Here is a 19,744-nt window from a genome sequence, read left to right as displayed (position 1 = left end):
CACACATTCGCACAGGCACACACGGAAACATAATCTACCCCCAAACCTCATCCATTCAGCACATACCTGTACAGCCAGGCTGCGTGTTATCCTTGTTTCAGCTCTATTCATACCTACTGTATCTTCATTCTTACAGCCATTTGCATAAAAACATCCCACCTTTTCTCAAGCTGTCACCTTGATGTAGCTGCAATACGCAGTGTGATATCAACATAACAAGTTTTCTGACAAGAATCCAGAAATGCACATATACATATTTCACAACAGGTGTTAAAAGAAGTAGGAGGAAAAGAAAAGAATGCGGTGGAAGAGCCCAAACACACAAACATACATACACACCGCCATTCCTACACGGTAGCTTTGCGTGTACGTTTACATATACACACAGTCCATGTTTGCAGATGATTGTTTTTTCAGCTTGTATTTCAGTGTGGGCATGTGTACTTGGCACACTCAGTGCCAAGCTGATAATTATTGAAATGAGCTTGTGACTCGCTGTCACTGGTACAACTCGGCAAGATCTCCAAATCAAATTCATTACAAGTGCCACATTAAGCACCTGTTTCTTTTCTAAGATTTGGTATATGTTTCTCGGTTACACTAGTCAAGGTGCAATATTATGAGGTACAATCATTTTTTAGGTCATTTTAAACCATTTTTTTCCATTTAATTGGAGGATTTTCTCTTGGACATGGAGATATAATTGTTGGCACAAATTGATTAGCCCACATATTACTGTGGGACCCAAAAAGACAACTATTAAAAAAACCCATATTATGCTCATTTACAGGATCATAATATTATTGTGGTGGTCTACTACAATATGTTTACATGCTTTAATGTTGACACAAACATACTGCACGTTGCTGCAGTACCTCTTGTCACATTCAGTCTGAAACATCCTATCTTAGTTCCTGTTTCTTTAAGGAAGTCTGGTCTGTTCTGATTGGTCCACTGGCCCAGTCTGCCTACACCTTAAGACTGGATGCACAGCTTAGTTGTAACTAGTAACACCGCATCTGAAAACCCTGTCATAGCAGCAAATCCATAACTAATAAAGCACAATTTCAGGTTTTGAATCTGAATCTTGTTGCCCCAACAACTGGAAACTGCCCCATCTTTTAGTAGTAAACTCTGCAACAATCTAGCACGGAACTGTGTCCTTGGTCAGGAAGCAATTGCTGGTGAAATGAAGGGAGTGCAACAAAAGGTTGGGATTCTACTGAGAAATAGTGGTAAATAGCAATCCTACTAAAAAAGAAAAAAAAAAGCTACTAATAGTAACTAGCTTTGTTTGACAGCGTGCCACACTAGACACTGGGCTGGCGTTATGCAGCGTGTTACATGGCTGTGTTGATAAGTAATGGCAGAAAACAGCCGGGCCGTCGACAAGGTGTGTTGGCCACTTTAGGAGTATTACTCTCTGTGGGAGAATCTAACTCCCTGTTGCATAGACATTAGGCTTTGCCAAACTTTTACCTGCACAAAACAACAACGATGTAACACAGTGAAGGAAAAGGAAAAACCCATGCTTCAGTATTGCAAAGTGTGGGATTCTTGATTTTAGTCATTTTCTGGTTTGGATAAATACGTTAAAAAAAAAAAAGAAACAGAGTATGGAAAATTATTTATATTTCCAGACTATTGCACCTGTGCTTTTTTTCTAAAACAAAATTATTTGAATTTCTTACAATAAGTTCATCATACGACCAGGGTGTTTCCGTGATGTTTGGAGGTGGCAGCAAGCGCAGTCTTAATGTGAGTGCCGGCTACAGCAGGCTTAATGTTGCCGAGAATGGTGCGCGTCTGAACGCACACTCCTACGCAGAGCTATCTCTACGCTTGTACGTCACAGCCTGCAAAACAGCTCTTCCCCAAGAGCCTCGTAACTGTGCTAAATCCAGTCAAATAGGTTTGAAAGAAAATGGGTAATATCTTTAAATTACATACTGTACATACACAGTGGATAAATATTAAACTTGTCAGAGCATTTGAGCTATACGGCGATGTAGTTATCAGAGAAGTAAACAGTTGGCCTGTTTGGCGTAAGGAACCCATACCTGTATGGCTGTTTCTCTTTTTGTTTTTTTTCATGGACGCAACAAATAGACAAGGCTGCACAGACACAATGAAAAGTTTATTTAACTTTTTATCAACTCATTTTCAGATCTTATTTATCAAAGACAGAGGTAATATGTGAGGATCTATAATATTATTTTTTTCCAAAGTTTTTAAGGGAAATAAAACAGAGTAGAGGCAGCAGTGGTGTTTCTTGGGCAGATATTTTGTGGCACTTGTTGTTCTTATTGTTCTCTGATTAAAGTTGAATCTTGAATATAATGCTGTGCATTGAATGTGTCTGGATTTGGTGTTAATTGATTTGTATGACCTACTGTGCTTAGAGCGACACTCATCTAACAATTTTTTTGGAAAACAATAAAATAGTCAGAACGTAAAACAGAAGGAAACTGTTGGATTTCAAAGCGTTTATTCACATAATAAACTTGTACTTGTACTTTGGTGTCAAATATGATTTTTAAAAATCTAACAAAAATGTTTGATATTTGAGTTTGTGGAATTTTGGTGATGGCCTCTTTAAACTGTATATTCTTTGAATTACTTGAGATGTGATTGTTTCAGTGAGTCACTGAGGGGCCTGTAGCCTGAACCTGGACACCACATTGTGACAAAAGAACATGTCAAGTTTGTTCATTGCTCAACAGTCTGCAGGCCGTTTTCACTGGAGACATTCTGGCTCGTGATAGTAAGAATAATTGCAGGTGTTACTAATACTATTAGTGATGATCCTGTTCTATTCAAATATCCCAGTATGATGAGGCACAACAGTGTGAGTGAGCCAGCTCAACCGACTCAATGGCATTCAGCAATCTTTCAATTTTCATGATTTACTTTCACATTAGTTTCATTATTTTCAACTGTGATTTTCCTACTGTGTCACTTTATAATGTCATAATAAAAAAGGACTATTGTGGCCGTTGAGACAATTTCCTTGACTGTGTTATAAAAACACAACAGGCTGTGGTACCTGTACTTTTAGGAATCGGCCCATTTTTACATTTCCACCCTTTTACAGTGAAACCCTATGAATGTACAGTACATACCAAACACAATGCCATTATTACTTGTAGTAAATTGTATTATGAGTTTTGTTTCTCTAAGCCAGTTGTCCGTCATAGATAGCTTGAAAATATAAACTGAGATTAAGGTACTAAGTACAATGTGTCCGTAGCATAGACTAACAAACAACGTCTGGTCAGGTTCACGTTTTTTCACTCACTCTTTTCTCTGAAACAAAGAGATACAGAAGAAGACAAACAAACACAAAACATACACTTCAGATAAAAAAAATCTGAACCACATGACTGGATTGGGCGATATCTCTCTCTCTCTGTCTCAGGCATCGACACACTCAAAACTTATGGGAGGAACAAATGTTCTCTTTTGCACAAGAGAATAAATGAGGAGTTTAACATTAGTTAGTATCATGAACATCTCTGCACAAATTGGTCCAAAGCTGACGCATTCAAGGTACCTCACATAAATAATCTGTCCTTAACACCGTCACTCTGGGAGCCTTAACACTTCCATTAAGTTAGTATAAGGTGCAGCGTTATCTTTCCAGGCAGGGAGACCTCCGGTTTTAGTCTCTGTGTCTTCATGGCAGCCGGGCTCATAGCTGCTAAGTAGCCTTTACTAACCAGACCAACTCTGCAGTGATGAGGAAAGGAAGAGAGACACTGTTGCAATGTAGCAAACATGGCACACAACATTTGGGTAGCTGTTGTAGGATAATCTGAGCCTATCTGCACACTCTATGACTAATTACAATAACTTAATCACCTCTGTTGGCACGCGCCTCACAGTGACTGAGGCTACGTGTTGTGAACTTCTCACATGCATGCAACTCCATCTGCCACTTCCTATAAGCACACTCTTTGAATATAATATCTTTTAACAGGTTAATTATTTACTGAGTTAAATTCACCAGGATGCAGACCATCTAATTAGCTAAATAAAATGACACCCCCAAGAAAACTACCAAGTGAGGGACAGATATATTCATCCAATTGACAATCCCTAATATATGATCCATTAATCACACAGTGACTACACGGGCAAAGTGTTTAACATGTGCAAGTTTTATATCTGTACGACAAACGCTAAGGATGGCAAACCTTAGATTCCTAAGTTTATTATACCATCTCTATTTGCAGAATTAGTATCCGAGTTTATTTTTCTAATAATGTATAGGCTTATGAAACAATATCATCGACAGAAGTGAGTCAAAAATGACCCTGGATAATAACAGAAGTGACTAAATCAGGGGAAGTAATGCTCATTTTATGGACAGCTTTCTGACTCTGTGAAATATAAATATGTATTGCTAGCCTGAACCTTTGCAGACAGGGCTTTAGGTAGTAAAGAGGGCACGCTCTGCCAGTGTGTGTGTGTGTGTGTGTGTGTATACCTCTGAGAATGCTCTCTGGCTTTCGGGGAGCTGTTTTGAATTACCGTGTGATTCATTCAAATCAAAACTAATTCTGTCTCATGTTGTCCAACGCCTTTGACTCCCACACTGGAAATATAGACCTTATTTGAGTAGAGAGTTAGGGGACGTTTTCTATTCCGTTCTATTAGGCTGCTATTTTTGGTGCCACAGGATACCCGGTGACTGTGTAGAGCCTTGTCAGTGACGAATGTGTTTGTGTGAGAAACAGGGGTGGGGTGCCTTCCCACAGGAAGATATGTATGTGTGTGTGTGTGTTTGAGATGGATGGAATTGGGGGGATATTCAGTGTTTTTTCTATCTTGCCTGCAGGACTGTGTGTGTGACGGAGAGAGAGACGGCATGTGTGTGTGCAGTGGTGGGGTCTTCTCTCTCTCTCTCTCTCGTTCTCCTTCTCTCTCTTTCTGGCTCGCTCCCCTGCGGTGATTCAGTGTGTGCATGCCCATTAGCTTGCCAGAGTGTGTGTGTGTGAGTGTGTGTGTGTGTGTGTGTGTGTGTACCTCTGAATGTGAATGTTTTGTGTGTGTGTGTGTGTGTGTGTATTTGCCATGCTTCGGTGCCTATGCTGAGATACAGCATGCCATGCTGGGGGTACCTTTGTGTGACTCTGTGTGTGTGTGTATGTGTGTGCGTGCGCTATGCCTGCTGTCATCCTGGGGTAAAGCCTCAGGACATATAGGGTCATGTGACAGCCCTACTATCTATCTATCTGCAGACTGCATCATTGGTATTCTGGGTAGACGCTGGCAGTCAGGCAGGGGTTGGGGGTGGGGGGCAGGGGAAGGATGGAGAGAGGGTAGAAGTGTGTGGGGGGGCAGAGAGAGTGAGTGTGACGAAAAGACAGAGATAAGAGGAGAAAGAGAGGGATTTTGGGAGAGAGAACTAGAGAAAAAAACAGAGAGGAGAACAATAGAGCTCATCAGTGCATTGAGACCTGCGTGCATTAGACACACACACACACACACACATACATATCTGCATGCACACACACAGACTCAGGCACACACATGTAAAAATTGCGACGTATGTACAGCACTGTACACTTCAAAACATGCCTGCACATGCACACAAACTGCTATTCTGTCATAAGTAACGCTAAATGCAGGTGTGCACACACACACCCTGCGTACGTACACACAAGCGCTGTGGTGTCCTTATCAATTCATAAGGGAGATCTGATATGAATAACGAGAAGGACAACACCACAAGGACTAAATGTTGGAAAATGCCATCAACAGCAACACAAAAGGAGCTATTTCATTAGCCGGGGCAAAGCTCTCCAACGTGATGTCAGTTTAGCATCGCTTTGGGTTAAACTCTCTTCTGATGTGATAAAAGACAGCTAACCTTCAAAGACGCTTCGCCATCCATTTTACTGCATAGATCCTGCAAACTGCGTCTCTGGATTGATCTTTCTGTCTGTCTAGTGAGGAAAGATCATATATGCTTTCTCTGTAAATAAGCATTCAGCCTCCATTGACAGACGACCACATGCAGGGGTATCAGTTCACCAACCAAAGGCTCAGGATCTAATATCATTTGCCAGCAAAACATTCAGATCTGCTTATATTGAAATTTCTGAGGACAAGTGGAGCAATGAGTGAGAAGATGTTATTATTGATCAGTCTAGTCGATGGCTGGAGTAGATGTAGGAATGCACCATATGTCTAGCATTAAACTATGCACGAGACACTAGAAGGAACTGGCTTCATATAGAAAATACTCATTAAGCTTGATCACAGAAGAATTCCTAAACATGTTGTACTTTAGACCTAACAATGAACAGATCAGATTGCTGCCCACAGACAGTGGAGAGCCTGGTAATTGTTTTGAAGATTTACAAGTAGGAGTGGGGTTTGATAGCGTTTCATCCAATCTGAATTAGAGCCCAATAGTAGCATGTACTGTATGTTGGCTGATAACAAGAAATAAAGAACTGCCAAAAAATGGTTTAAATTATTGATAGTGATGCCATTCTATTGTTTAAGCGTTTATGTCTTAACTATAAAGTGTCCCACTCAGTGCGTATTTTGGTGGCTGTTGCAGGCAGTTGTGGATCAGGTGCTACAGCAGGTTGTTCACAAGGTTGGCGGTTTGATCCCTAGCCCCTCGGCATGCCAGAGTGTCCTTGGGCAAAACACTGAACCCCCGGTCAAGTCAGGCAGCACCTTACATGGCAGCTCTGTTGCCATTGCTGTGTGAATCTGTGTGTGAATGAGAAACATTGTTAAAGCACTTTGAGTGACACTCAGGTAGAAAGGCGCTATAAAAGTGCAGACCACTTACCATTGACTTACCATATTATTTCCATTAAAACTGTCTGCTTTTTGCTTCTTTCACATTTTTGCTCACTGTGGGATCATTTGTTGCTGCAGTGTGAAGTTCTGCACCTTCATAGAAACAGCACAGCCATCACTAGAAGCAGTATGAGCACAAGAATGTCGTCTGTGCAGTGTTGGTTATAATACTGTCAATCATAAAAACGAAAATTGAATTCTTTGATCAACTGAAAAAATGATGGAGCTTGAAATAAATGTATAATATGTAATGCATTTAAGTACTTACCTGAACTTAACTTTGAACAAGTTACTGACAATTTGCTGATTTATGTGGTGTGTTTGAACCATGCTGCCTTTATTTTATTAAGTTGATTAATTAATTAATTGATTCATGTTTTATTTTGCTCTCAATCTCTCTCATTGGTTTCCATACTTGTCTCTGCAGTTCAGCCAAAATCACTGAATGTTTGTTACATGACTGTTCCCAACTTAGTCACAAATGGCTTCATGGGTGCACTAAAGAACACAGATTTTTTTAAAAAACAAAAAACCCAAAAAACTTTTTACAGGGTCTGGTACAATTGGTTTATTTTTGGGAAACATATTAATGAGACATCTACTTGCAGGTTCAAAATGAAGTGATTTCAGTTGTTTATCGTGACTTTAAACTTATATTTGGTAAATTTTCCTGACAGAATGGCACATCATATGGTTATTTAAAGGAAAGTAAGTCTACTCTTTCTGTTTTTACAGTTTCTAGCTCTGATTAATTGGTGTAATTTTCAGTTTGGATTTTTGTTACTGACCAAAAAGAGTTTTAAATGGTTTGTGAATCTTTATTTAGGGCACGACTCGGAGTCAGTTCTTTTTCACGTTTACTCTTTATAACTGTTTGCTGTTGTTTCTAAAGGTTTGAATATAACGTGTGCGAAAAAATGGTGCTGCCGTAGAGCACTGAACATCTTGCAGGTCCCGACACAGTTTACTAAGAATCCTGAACACTCCTCGGTGGCGTCGTGTACAACAGCGAGCATGAATAGTGTCGTTTTCTATAGGCAGAGGTGCTGCACAGCCCTGTGTTTTCCTGTGGCTATTTCAAGTCTTGGCTGTCTCACTCCTCGACCTTGGTGTTCTATAGCTGCTGGGGATGAGAGATGGTGTTAACACTTCTAAAGGCGTAAATCACCTCTCCCTCTCTCTCTGTCTCCCCCCACTCTCCCTCTCCCTCACTGCAATGTTGTTCTCTTCACTTGCTATCTGTGCTGAGAGGTGATTGGAGTCTTCCCAGTCTGATAATGGGCCGCGTATACACACTCAGTCTCTCTCTCTCTCTCTCACACACACACACTCACACACTCACACACTCACGTGCACACACACACACACACACACACACACACCTTTTTACAGCCACAGAACAGAGAGAGGGAGAAAGAGAGAGAAGGAGACTCATCAAGTAATTAAGGCCCTGGCTCTCCCTTGGAAATTAAAGGAATGGTCCTTTGCTCTCCTCTCTCCTTCCCTGCATCTCTCTCTCTGTCTCGCTCTCTTCCTCTTCCTGCTGGGCTGATTGCTGTCTGGCTTCTTTCCTCACCTGAGTATTTCACTCTCTCTCCCAGGCAGCCAACCCGTAGTGCATTGTGCTGGTGATTACCCCACTGTGGGTAATTGCGGCGCCTGTTCGCCTGATGTTATTTCCCCCACTCTCTGCCCTTACAGAGGAGGCACCTCCCTTGAGAAAGAGGATGAGGGAGTGCACTTTTAGCTGTGCATGTGCATGTTTGTCTTATTGGGAGGGGCAAGCTAATAATGAGTAGACTGCATTTGTTCCTGTGTGCATCTTGGATATTTCTTTATTTATTTTTACCGTCTTGAGTATCCAGACTGCTTGCGTGGACGCTGTGTAACTCTGTGTGTGGGTTTATGTTTGCGAGCACAGTGAAGCCCAGCAGGTCATGCACACGGTCAGTTCCATCTCTCATGTCCTTGAAGAGAAAAGTGGGTCAGAAAACTGCTTTTACCTTGGCTCACTCTTCCTCTTTGATAGGAGCAGGAAAGTCATAAAGAGCCAGACCACTTCACTAGCTGACAGCTTCTTTCACCCTTGAACCTCAGTGTCTCAGACAACACCGCTGTGTCCAAAGATATTTTCTGGGAGAGATTGAGAACGACAGGCAGATTCTTTTTTTTTTTTTTTTTTTGCTGTTGTAACAAGAGATCGCCTAACAGTTAAAACATGCTATGTGTTGATTTAATACAGGTGACTCTGCGGTTAGCCCAGTGTGGCCAGTGTGAGCTGGCTGCAGCCCCACAGCCCTCAATAAGATTAGTGGGTATAGAAAAGAGAAGGATGAATGGATGACAGCAGACACTGTGACAAAAGGGAAAGAGGCGAGTCCAGTTCACTGGCTGCGTTTTCACCATTGTTTTTGTCTCAGCTCTGTAGTTTAATGACTGAATTTCTTGCTTGCCACAATAAGTCATTTTAATTCATTTTAAAACAACAAAAAAATCATTGCTGTACGTATTTCACTCAGTATGTTTCGTAGCATATAGCTGCATGTTGACTGTTTTATCAACAAACGTATGTGCTTACCGTCTTAATTATTTCATAGGCTGGTATTATTTACTTCTCCTTTTAGGCAGTAATGCCAGAATGGGCAACTTTGAAACAGTCTAAGTGTGACTAATAAATAAATAAACAAGTTATAATTAAATTAATAATTAGAAGCATTAGAATTCAAATTAAATACACAGACAGTAATTTAACCAACTATTTACCAAATTAAATATTCAATGTTCTTATCTTTATTGATTTTTTTTAAAATTTTGTTTTGAAATGTCCTCTTTAATTTGGTCATGCTGTTTTTCATGCCAGTGCTGTGGTTCCCAGACTTTTCACCCCTCGACCCCCAAAATATTCTCATGACCCCCTAATATCCCCAGAGGGGGTTGAAGCGTACTGCATGCAACTGTGAACACTCACTAATAGGCCCATCTGAACACGGGCAAAACAACAAGACAAAAGACCACAACAGCCTAACAACCGTAATCTTTTTTTATTTTATTTGAATATATTCTGGGAGCTGAATACATCAGTCACATCACGTATAAACCTTCGTACTGAGAAAACATACAGCAGCAGACACACAGGGGATGTCTGTGTGTGTGTGTGTGGATGTGACAAGCAGCAGACTCATACAAACTTACATATTAGGAATTTTTACCCACTTCGATTTCAGTTTTAAACTTACCTAATGGGCACTATGCTTTGAGCCAGTCCATTCTAGAAAACATCCTCTACATTTTATGGTGATCTGTGTTTATTCTTTGATGTAGTGATTCATTGAAATCATCACTACACCCTCCCTCAGTGTCTCGCCACCCTCCTGGGGAGTCCCTACCTTCACTTTGGGCACCGGAGTGTTAATTCCTATGGAGGTTGCTCACTGGTGTTAAGTGCATATTAGTGTTATTCTCCAGTGAAGCTGACTGAGCGTACGTATGTTCAAAACAAACCAGCTGGCGTTCTGTCTCCCTGAATACAAGCAGGATAAAATAAAATCATCATATGGCTCTTGAAGACTTTCCAAATGTTACTGGACCAGATCAGTTAAATTTTGAAAATCAAAAGTCACATGCTTGACTTGGAGATTGTAACGCTCAGAAGTAAAGCCTTCACTGTTTTGCAGTCACTTCTTTTTGTGTGTGTAAGAAAACTGCTTTTGAGCCTGTGTGCAAATGAACACAGAAGTTGTTGTAAATTTCAATTTAAGTTTGATTCAGCACTACGCAAGTTGAAGCAAAAAAAGCAAAGATCTTACCACTGCAAACAACTTGGCGCTGTTCCCGGAGTCTTGGTTAGTTCTGTTTATCTAGAGACACAACAATGGTGAAGTAAACTGAATCAACCAACTATCTGGTGCTGCAAACACACTGAGTGACATAGTAAACACTTTAAAGCTTTATTTGGAAGTCAGACTCCATAAAGAAAATAGAATGTCTGAGTCTCTGGTTGTAGTTCCAAAAAATTATACTGCTGTGAACAAAGTAATGAGGGGGCGTGACTGCAGTAGCACACCAGAGTAGCAGCAGACCCAGGATCAATGCATCACTGTACAAATTAAAGAGAAGCCAACATATTCAAACATAACAGCACTAAGTTATGATTACTCTCAAGCCCTGCTAACATAGGCAGGGGGGCAGAAACGCTACCAAAAAAAGCAGCTTTTGAATGAGATATTGGCTTAATTCTACAATGAAGCCAACAGTTAAAAACGTTTTACCGGTGAAAATAAATAAATAAAACTGTCCACATTCTTTCCTTTGTGCTGTCTCTCTACCTGCAAGAGGATTTGTTGAAAAAAAAAATCCTGTAATATTAAAGTTGTCTAGATTCAGGGTCATGGGATTTCTTCCGCTGGTTTCTGCTGTATCACTGTTTTGACAGTGTGGTCAGTGTAATGCCACACTGGGATTTAGAGGGTTTTGGTGGTTTAGTTAAGGATGTAGTGGATCAGGTCTTTTTTATACTGAGAACCTTTTGAATTACTAACCTCTGTGCTGTCTGGGCACAGAAAGGGCTCCTTCGTGGACAACTCTGTATGAACTGCCCCCTAAAATAACAAAAAATAGTCAAATAGTCAATATGAATCACGGCAGTGGATCTCCCTTTTGCACAGCTGAATAAATACAAAGCTGTCCTACTACATTAAGAGACTAAGGGCTATTCTGTGTCAGTTCAAGCAGTTTGTTGCACCTCCCCAACCTGATTTTTTTATTTATTTATTCATGTTTTGGTGGAAGATTAAGCAGTTTGCTAAATCCTAAATATTGGGGAAGTTATTTATCAAATTGCAGCTACTTTTACATTTTGATGGGTGATTTAAATTTATAGTTTTGCCTAAATTATTGAGCAAGTTTAGGGGTTTCATAAAGCTACCTAAAAATGATGTACCTTAGATAGTTCTGTGCTGTGTGTACAAGCTCCTGTCAGATTCTCCTCTACTTGATAGAATCTGTGCTGGATGCCACCACTCAAAAATGAAAAACAAATGTAAAATTTTCACCTCCTCCTTCTGTAAAAGCGGCTCCAATGGCTATAATATTTGTGCTTTCTCCATCATATTTGTAAGCCTTTCAACAATTACCACAATACTGAGGCAGGAACTCCTGGCTGACTTGACATCAGATGTTCCGTGTGTGTTTGGGCTCAAAGTTAGAAAACCATGCGTGTCTTAGTCTGTGTTTGCAGTCCAAGGAAGGCATTGATTTCAAGAGCAGCGTGAAGAGAAAAAGAGAAAAGGTGCCAGCTGGCTTTATTATCAAATCGATCCCATCTCCAATAAACACATATTTGTACACAGCCATACATTAATTTCAGTTCTCATCACCACGTTAACGTGCTCTTTTCTTGCACACAATCACTCCCCTTTGTCACTTTGTCATTTGTGTCTGTGAGAAGCTGTCTTTTCAATATATGCCTGACTTACAGTACTTCTGTAATGTAAAACTTTTATTTACATACATAAAGAGCAAACAAAAAGTTGATCTTTATTTTGCTGCAGACAAAAGACGGAATAAGCGTTCTTCATTCACTTTCATGTTGAATCCATCACACACATGTAGCTATACTCTGACAATTCGTGCTTCATCTGCGGCATGAGGACGTTCAGGCCAAGAAATCATAGCTGCTTCTTCACCTCCACTGTGCGTATGTGTGTGTGTGTGAATGTGTGTCTGGGAGGCAATGAACAGGCACTGAAAAGAACACAGGATATGGAACAGAGAGAGGGAGAGCAATAGAGAGCGAGATTTCATCTCCTCTCTGCCTGTATACATATCTGCTAGAATGTAGGTCAGGCAGCCCAGTCACTCTCAGAGCCTGGGAGAAGGAGATTGCTGTGTGTGTGTGTGCGTGTGCATGCACATCACATGAATAAAGCATGTGTCTCTCTTGTAATATGTGCTTATTTGTGTGTGCCCCCTTGTCCTCATGTGCCATATGTGTGTTTATATATATATGATGAGTGTGATTTTTTTTTCTTTCTGTGTGTGTGTTTGTATAAAACGCCTGTCATGTGCAGTATGTGTCACAGAAAATGTTCCAGCGGACATCACAGCTCACTTCCCATACTGCAGTGTACGCAGCCATACAACAGAGTTTCATTACAGTTTGTGTGTGTGTGGCAGAGCAGACAGTCTTCCCGCGCTATTTACAGTGTGTACCCCCGGCTTTGATAGATATAGGATCCCAGCAAAGCACGGCCATGGTCCCCTCGTCTTCTCCAAGGAATAGACTGTGAGAAAATCTCACAAACACACACACACACACACACACACACACTTGTATATACTCTCGTGTTGCAACAAAGGTGAAGAACAGAAATTGTTGGTGCACATGTGTGTCTTTAAATGTCTGTGAACGCCAATGTGTAAGACATGTGTATGTGTTTGTGTGTTTGCCTTCTCATGTGCTGCAGTTGAAGGCTGCTGCTTCCTTTTTCGGTGCGCTGTCTTGTGAGAAAATCTCACAAACACACACACACACACACACACACACACAAACTTGTATATATTCTTCTGTTGTAACAAAGGTGAAGAACAGGAATTGTTAGTGCACATGTGTGTCTTTAAATGTCTGTGTATGCCAATGTGTAAGACATGTGCATGTGTTTGTGTGTTTGCCTTCCCGTGTGCTGCAGTTGAAGGCCGCTGCTTCCTTTTTCGGTGCGCTGTCTGTCACTGTCCTTGGTGCTGAAACTTGCAGACTAGCACCTCAGCTGCATGACTGGAATACCATAAACACCACAAACGCAAAAGCTACGCAGGCACATTGTTCTGTGCATCGTTGTATCTTTCTTGCGTCGTCGTAGTTACACTCTTACCATTTGTCCTTTTCCATTTGTCTTTCTCTCACTCTTTCTTGTTTTTCTCACCTCCCTCTTTCTTTTCTGACACACACATATACAAGGGGAATGTGGGCTGTGTCCTGATGAAGAGTCAGAGAGCTGTGATTTGTCATCAGCCTCCACATGAAGACCTTCATCAGAGGACAGACCCATCACTTACACTCTGATTATAAAGACCAAGGGGCCAGGGTAGTGCGTGTGTGTGTGTGTGTGTGTGTGTGTGTGTTGTGTGTGTGGGCATGCATGTGTTTATGATTCTTGTATTGTAAAGGGAAGCAGTGGATGAAATTACGTCACAAAACTGACCAGAGTATTCACAAAACGCTCACTGGATTTTGTCAAATGCAGTTAAGAAAACTATGAGTGTACCTTTTACCTTGGAGCCACTATTTTATCAGGAGTTATACATTTTTACATACGCGACGTAGCAGCTACCTCTGACTGCATTCACTTTGACTTTGTTTTATTGCAATTTTTTCTGAATGAAAATGCTTTTGGGGTGCCCCAGTGGCTGTAATCAAATACAAACCAGCCTTTGATGCAGTTTTCATAAAACAAAAGACAGCAGGGCCGTAGTCATAAAATAAAAATATAGTTTGAGTGTCCCATTGTTTCACATTAGGGTTTCCCGTTAATAGCCATTTTCAAAGTTGTTTGCGCTGTCCCCTTACAACCCACTCACACTGTTTCCGTGCTTATTATTCACACTACAAAGGAAACATACCAAAAAAAAAAAGAAGTGGAAAGCAAAGGTATGTGTGTGTTGTGTGAGTGTGTGTATGAATGTGTGTGTGTGATATGAAGGGTAAAAAGACCCCCTGCTGGTTCAAAGTAAAGTCCGTTTATGCACGTAAGCACCAGCACTCCTTTTACATAACACACAACAGGCGCAGTGAGCACTTGCTGTATGCCCATGGTTGTGTTTGTCCTGAGGGACGAGCCTTTGTTTTGATTTAAGCTGCTTTGAGATAGGTAGGGAATGACTAGTGTGTGTGTGTGTGTGTGTGTGTGTGTGTGTTAGTGTGTGTGTGTGTGATGGGCCGTCTGGTGTGCTCCCTATGGGGGCCTTCATTCTTTGTGATGGTCCCTATACACCATCAACACCTCATCTGTTCTCTCCCATACATTTTCTCAATTAGCAGCACCGGATGGAAAGAAATAATGACAGGCAGAGCACACAGGCTGCATTTACTCACATCTCCATCTCGTCTGTCTTCATGTCTTTCTGCGTCTCGGGTTATTTTTTTTTTGACAAAGTGGGACATCGACCCCTTTACTCACTCCTCTCCCACCTTTCTGCACTCTCCCTCCTATTTTCTCTGCTCCTCTAGCTCAGCGAAGGATGGAGAGCTGAGGAGAGAAATCATGGAGGCAGGCACGGATCATTAGCTATATTTGTCCCCACTTCCTGCAGCAGATGATAGATCTAGCTAATTACCCCATGTTGCCAAGCCTATCGCACACGACAAGCGGCCGTCGTTATGGCGGAAATCAGCGTTCGCTTTGGTGTGTGCTGCATAGCTGATGCTATATGACTATTCATGAGCCTGGAGTCAAAGGAGAAGAGGAAATTTCAGATCCTGTCATGGCTGTGTGTGAATATGATTGTTCTGGAAATGATTTTAATGATGCATGTTCTCTGTCTTATTCCTCCCTCTGTGTAGAAAATGAGTTTGGAGGAGACTTGGTGAGCCGTTCCTCCCCAGCTGAACGTCAGTAGGTCACGGTGGAAGCAGAGGTCTGGACCAAAGAGCTGTCTCAAGCCCAAAACATTTCAGGTAGAGTTTGGTTTTCTAACCATGTTTTTGTAGTGATGTTCACATTTATTTTTGGTCCTGATGCTGATTGTGTGATAAGTCTGCATTTTTCTATTGGGACTGTTTTTCCATAAGGCTTTGCTGATTTTTAAATATATAAACAAAAACACAGTAAAACTTGACAGCATCAGTATCAAAGCTACACAACACACTGCTCTAATAGCAAAATGAAATGAATTCACCACAAAGAAAAGAACAAACAGCCGCATAATGGAACAACCTGAGCCTCAGCCATTAAGGAAAGGAAAATTAGAGATGAAACAAGTCGTCAACCAGTTAACTCAAAAGACAAGTGGGAAATTGTCAATCACACAGATTTGTTGGTCCAGAAATTTGAAGTCGAGAGAAATAAAATGCTGATTTTATATGTACAAAGAAATTAGGTATTTAATCGAAATGGTTGAAATGACAGAGAGCACAACTTCACTAAAGTCTCCAAAGGTTTTAACTCCTCCTGTGTGCCATATTTCAATATACGGCAGATCTTCTTTAGTCAGAAGGATTTCTTTTTTTTATTTATTACTGGAAGAAACCGAGATGAAACGTTTCCAAGATTCCACTTGCCTGCATGCTTAGTAACAGGGAATCCATTTTTAATGTGTCAAATATGATCAGATTTTTTTTTTATTAGTCTTTTTTTTCACAATTTCAATTTTAGAGCACTATACTCAAACTAAACAATACAAACCAGTTGTAAAGGACCGTCCAATAGGAATTAAATTTATTCTACTTTTTACTCAACAAAAGCCGTTTTCAGAGATAAAATATTTTACGTGCAACAATGCTGAATAGAATCAAGATATTATGAGGGAGAACGCTTCAGATCTACTTAAGCGGTATAGAAATCATTTAAGTTACACATCTCTGCTCAAATCCGTTACTATAACAGCTCTCTGTCATCAGCAGACCAGCTGATAAATTGTCGTATTGTATTCAGATCACAGCTTTTCTCACTCTAACCATTTTAGAGCCCTGCACAGCTGCTGTCACCCACAAAAGCCATTTTCCATACTAGTTAGGAAACACTCCCCAGATTTTAGTCTGTCTGTCTGTCTCTATCACTCTCGCTCTCTTTCTCACTCTGACTGTCTCTCTCTCGCTCGCTCAGCGCCCACTCAGATGCTATCTCCACAGCCCTTCACACTAATTCAGATGCACTTAGCATCAGTTTGGCACACATGTTTACTGTCACTAGATGATGCATGGCGTAAATACCTATTTGCAGTGAAATTCGATAATGCCAGCGCAGTTTTGGTGGCTCCCTACTGCTACACTGTACGGAATACCAATGTGAGACGCTGTATGTGTGTGTGTGTGTGTGTGTGTCTGTGTGTGCGTGTATGTGTGCATGTGTGTGTAAGAGGGTGGGGTTGGGCGCCATATGCCTGAAACGCATTCTCCCAAAACTTCAAGGTGAAAACAAAGGGAAACTGATAACGATGTGAATTGTTGTGACAGATGTCTGAGCACCCCTCATCCCCCATCACCACCACCACCACCACCACCACCACCACCACCAAAATGATAAACACACACATACAAAATGCTTGTTCTATGTCTCAGTGCACATTAAAATAATCACTGCATTTCTTATCATGTTTTATTCCCAGTAATATCCCGATTCTCCTCTATCAAACATCAAAAACCCTTGTTTCTTTATGCAATTTGTCTGTGCCTGATGCATTCCTGTGTCCTGCATAACGATAAAGAAACACGAATAATAGGCAAAGCCACTTTAATTTCCAAGGATTAGAATTTTACATTTTCTGTTCGTATTGATGCCGACTCTATGATCAATACAAACACAAACACAGGTGGCATTTGTGCAGCTGCTGTTCCCTGTATTTGAGCTGCAATCTACATTCCATTCACAAAATGCTTGTATTGTCAAACAAGGGCAGTGTTCTATCTGACTGTATTTTTATATGCTGAATTAAGGGTTTTTTATGGGTTTAGACCATGTTCATTTGGATTATGATGCAGCCTTTACTTCATGTAGCCATTTCATCTCTAACTTGTGTTCGACTATAAGTTGCAAAATGTGGCCACACAGATTTAAATTCATAGATGCGACTTAGAAGAAATTAGAAAACTTTTAACAGATTTAGGCAATGAGTGGTCGATCAGAACATGCAGGACAACATGATTTGTATGCCTTTCATGAGTACTCCCACCATGAGGTTGGTGCAGTGTAACTCATTTGAAAAATATCTTGTCTTTTTGTTACGGTCCTTGAAAACTGTGTCAATTTAATGCGTCATTATGAGCTCAAATGGTGTCAGTTATTGTAGATATTGCCCAGAATTATTATTATTATTATATTTTTAAATTCTGTATATGTTAATAATTAATAAAAGTTCAAATTAAAGTGTTACAAACTAGAAAGCATATACATATATACAGTAAAGATCCTATTGTTCTTGTCTTGTGCATACTAGATGTCTGGTCGAAAAACTTTTCACCAACTAAAATTAAGCATTTTTGGCTTTTTGGCTCTGTTATTTTCCAGCATCTAGTGTATTTAATGGAGAAAAAAAAGGAACAATAACGCATTGACTTCACATGCGCTTAATCTTCTCTTCATATTTACCAAATTTGGAGATATGTGGTTTTCACCTGTGCATTTTGTATCATATTAAGTTGTTTGAATTCTTTTAAAATTAGCTGGTTGTGCAGAAATAGAAAAATGAGCGGAATTTTCTCGATGGTGTGCATTATTATTATTTTACATGTTCGCTCCACCGGCCAACATAAACTTTGGGAGCAGGGATCAACGGAACTCTGGCGATTCAGCTGGGCCTATAATGCCATTGATCCGGGGTCTAATTGAGACACAGACAGAGAAGGAGTGGGCCTCCTCCTAATCCTCAATAAGCAGGCTAACCTTCATTATAGCCGTGACATTTTCCCATGGGGTGCTAAGAGAGAGAAAAAGCCAGACAGAATATGAAGGGCTCTCCAACATATGGCAAGCCGCAGAGGCGTGCATGCTTCCTGGGTCCAACTCTCACGAGGAAGCTTGAGGGAAGGAAACAGAGGCGACAAGACTTCCACTGTTGCTGCTCTTATTGTTGCTGTTGTTTTATTCTGCCGCTGGATTCACTTGTTGTCGATGCTGTGTTCAGCGCTGATGCAGGCCTCGCTTAAAACCTGGGCCCTCAGAGAGAGTCTGACAGTTTCAGATAGGCGCTGTTACTATGGGTGTGTGTGTGTGTGTGTGTGTGTGCATGAGAAAGCGTATATTTCAACAAACATGCATTAAACAATTCCCATATTTTAGTCCACAGCTGATATTTTCCGTGTGACGAGGGAAACATTCTGTAAGCAGGTTGAGACTTTTTCTCTTGTTTACTACATTTCATGCATTTCATTTTAAAACTATTTTATAACGATGTTTCAAAGCAATATCCAGTATTTTCAAAGATGGCAACTCGCTCTAGTAGGTTCTTCAAAGACGTTCTTTTCACATATCTATTGTAATGTAAGTATCAGAAGCATTTTCAAATAAACAAATGGTTTTTCTATCACTAGTAATTCCCAGTGAGCATTAAATATTTTTTGCAGTTTAATGCAAATGCTGTTGTTGCTTCAACTGAAAAAAGTTTTACATCTCTAACAGCAGCAAAAGCTGTTTGTTCAGAGAGGAAGTGAAACAATAGGAACAGGAGCAGTGACTTCCATGGCTAAACAGACAAAAGAGCACCACCTACAGAAACCCAAACTTTAAAACTCGTGAAAAAAAATCACAGTACCACCCACACTGTGTGACTGACAAGTGATCTGTGTATTTCAGTGCAAAAGCAGAAAATAGCAGCAGCAGATTAAAATAATAAACAGACACATCTCGATGTTTAGATTTAAAAATGAAATGGAAATTTGATTAACTGTGTTTTTGAGTGTTGACTGTGGTGCTGGCGAGTCTTTGTGTAAGCTGCATCAAGGAACAAAGACATTTAGGGCAGGATGCTATAGTGGCTGCGCCCTATTGTGTCGACATAAAAGAGCCAGTGTGCTGTAAGAGAAACTACATATGCAACATGACTTCTCTTGAAGTGGATTACACATGTTGAAGTGTTACTATCACTCCCGCCCATTGTACAGATTGTTCCAGAGAAGCTTTGATAAAGCAGAACAATGTTAAGTCCGCTCAGTGAGAGGGGACTAACTCCACTGTGCTCACATGACTACTTCAGAAACATCCAGGGTTGC

This window comes from Stegastes partitus, unplaced genomic scaffold (genome assembly GCF_000690725.1).
Source record: "Stegastes partitus isolate 25-593 unplaced genomic scaffold, Stegastes_partitus-1.0.2 Scaffold36, whole genome shotgun sequence".
Lineage (NCBI taxonomy): Eukaryota > Metazoa > Chordata > Actinopteri > Pomacentridae > Stegastes > Stegastes partitus.
This window is presented reverse-complemented; position numbering follows the sequence as displayed.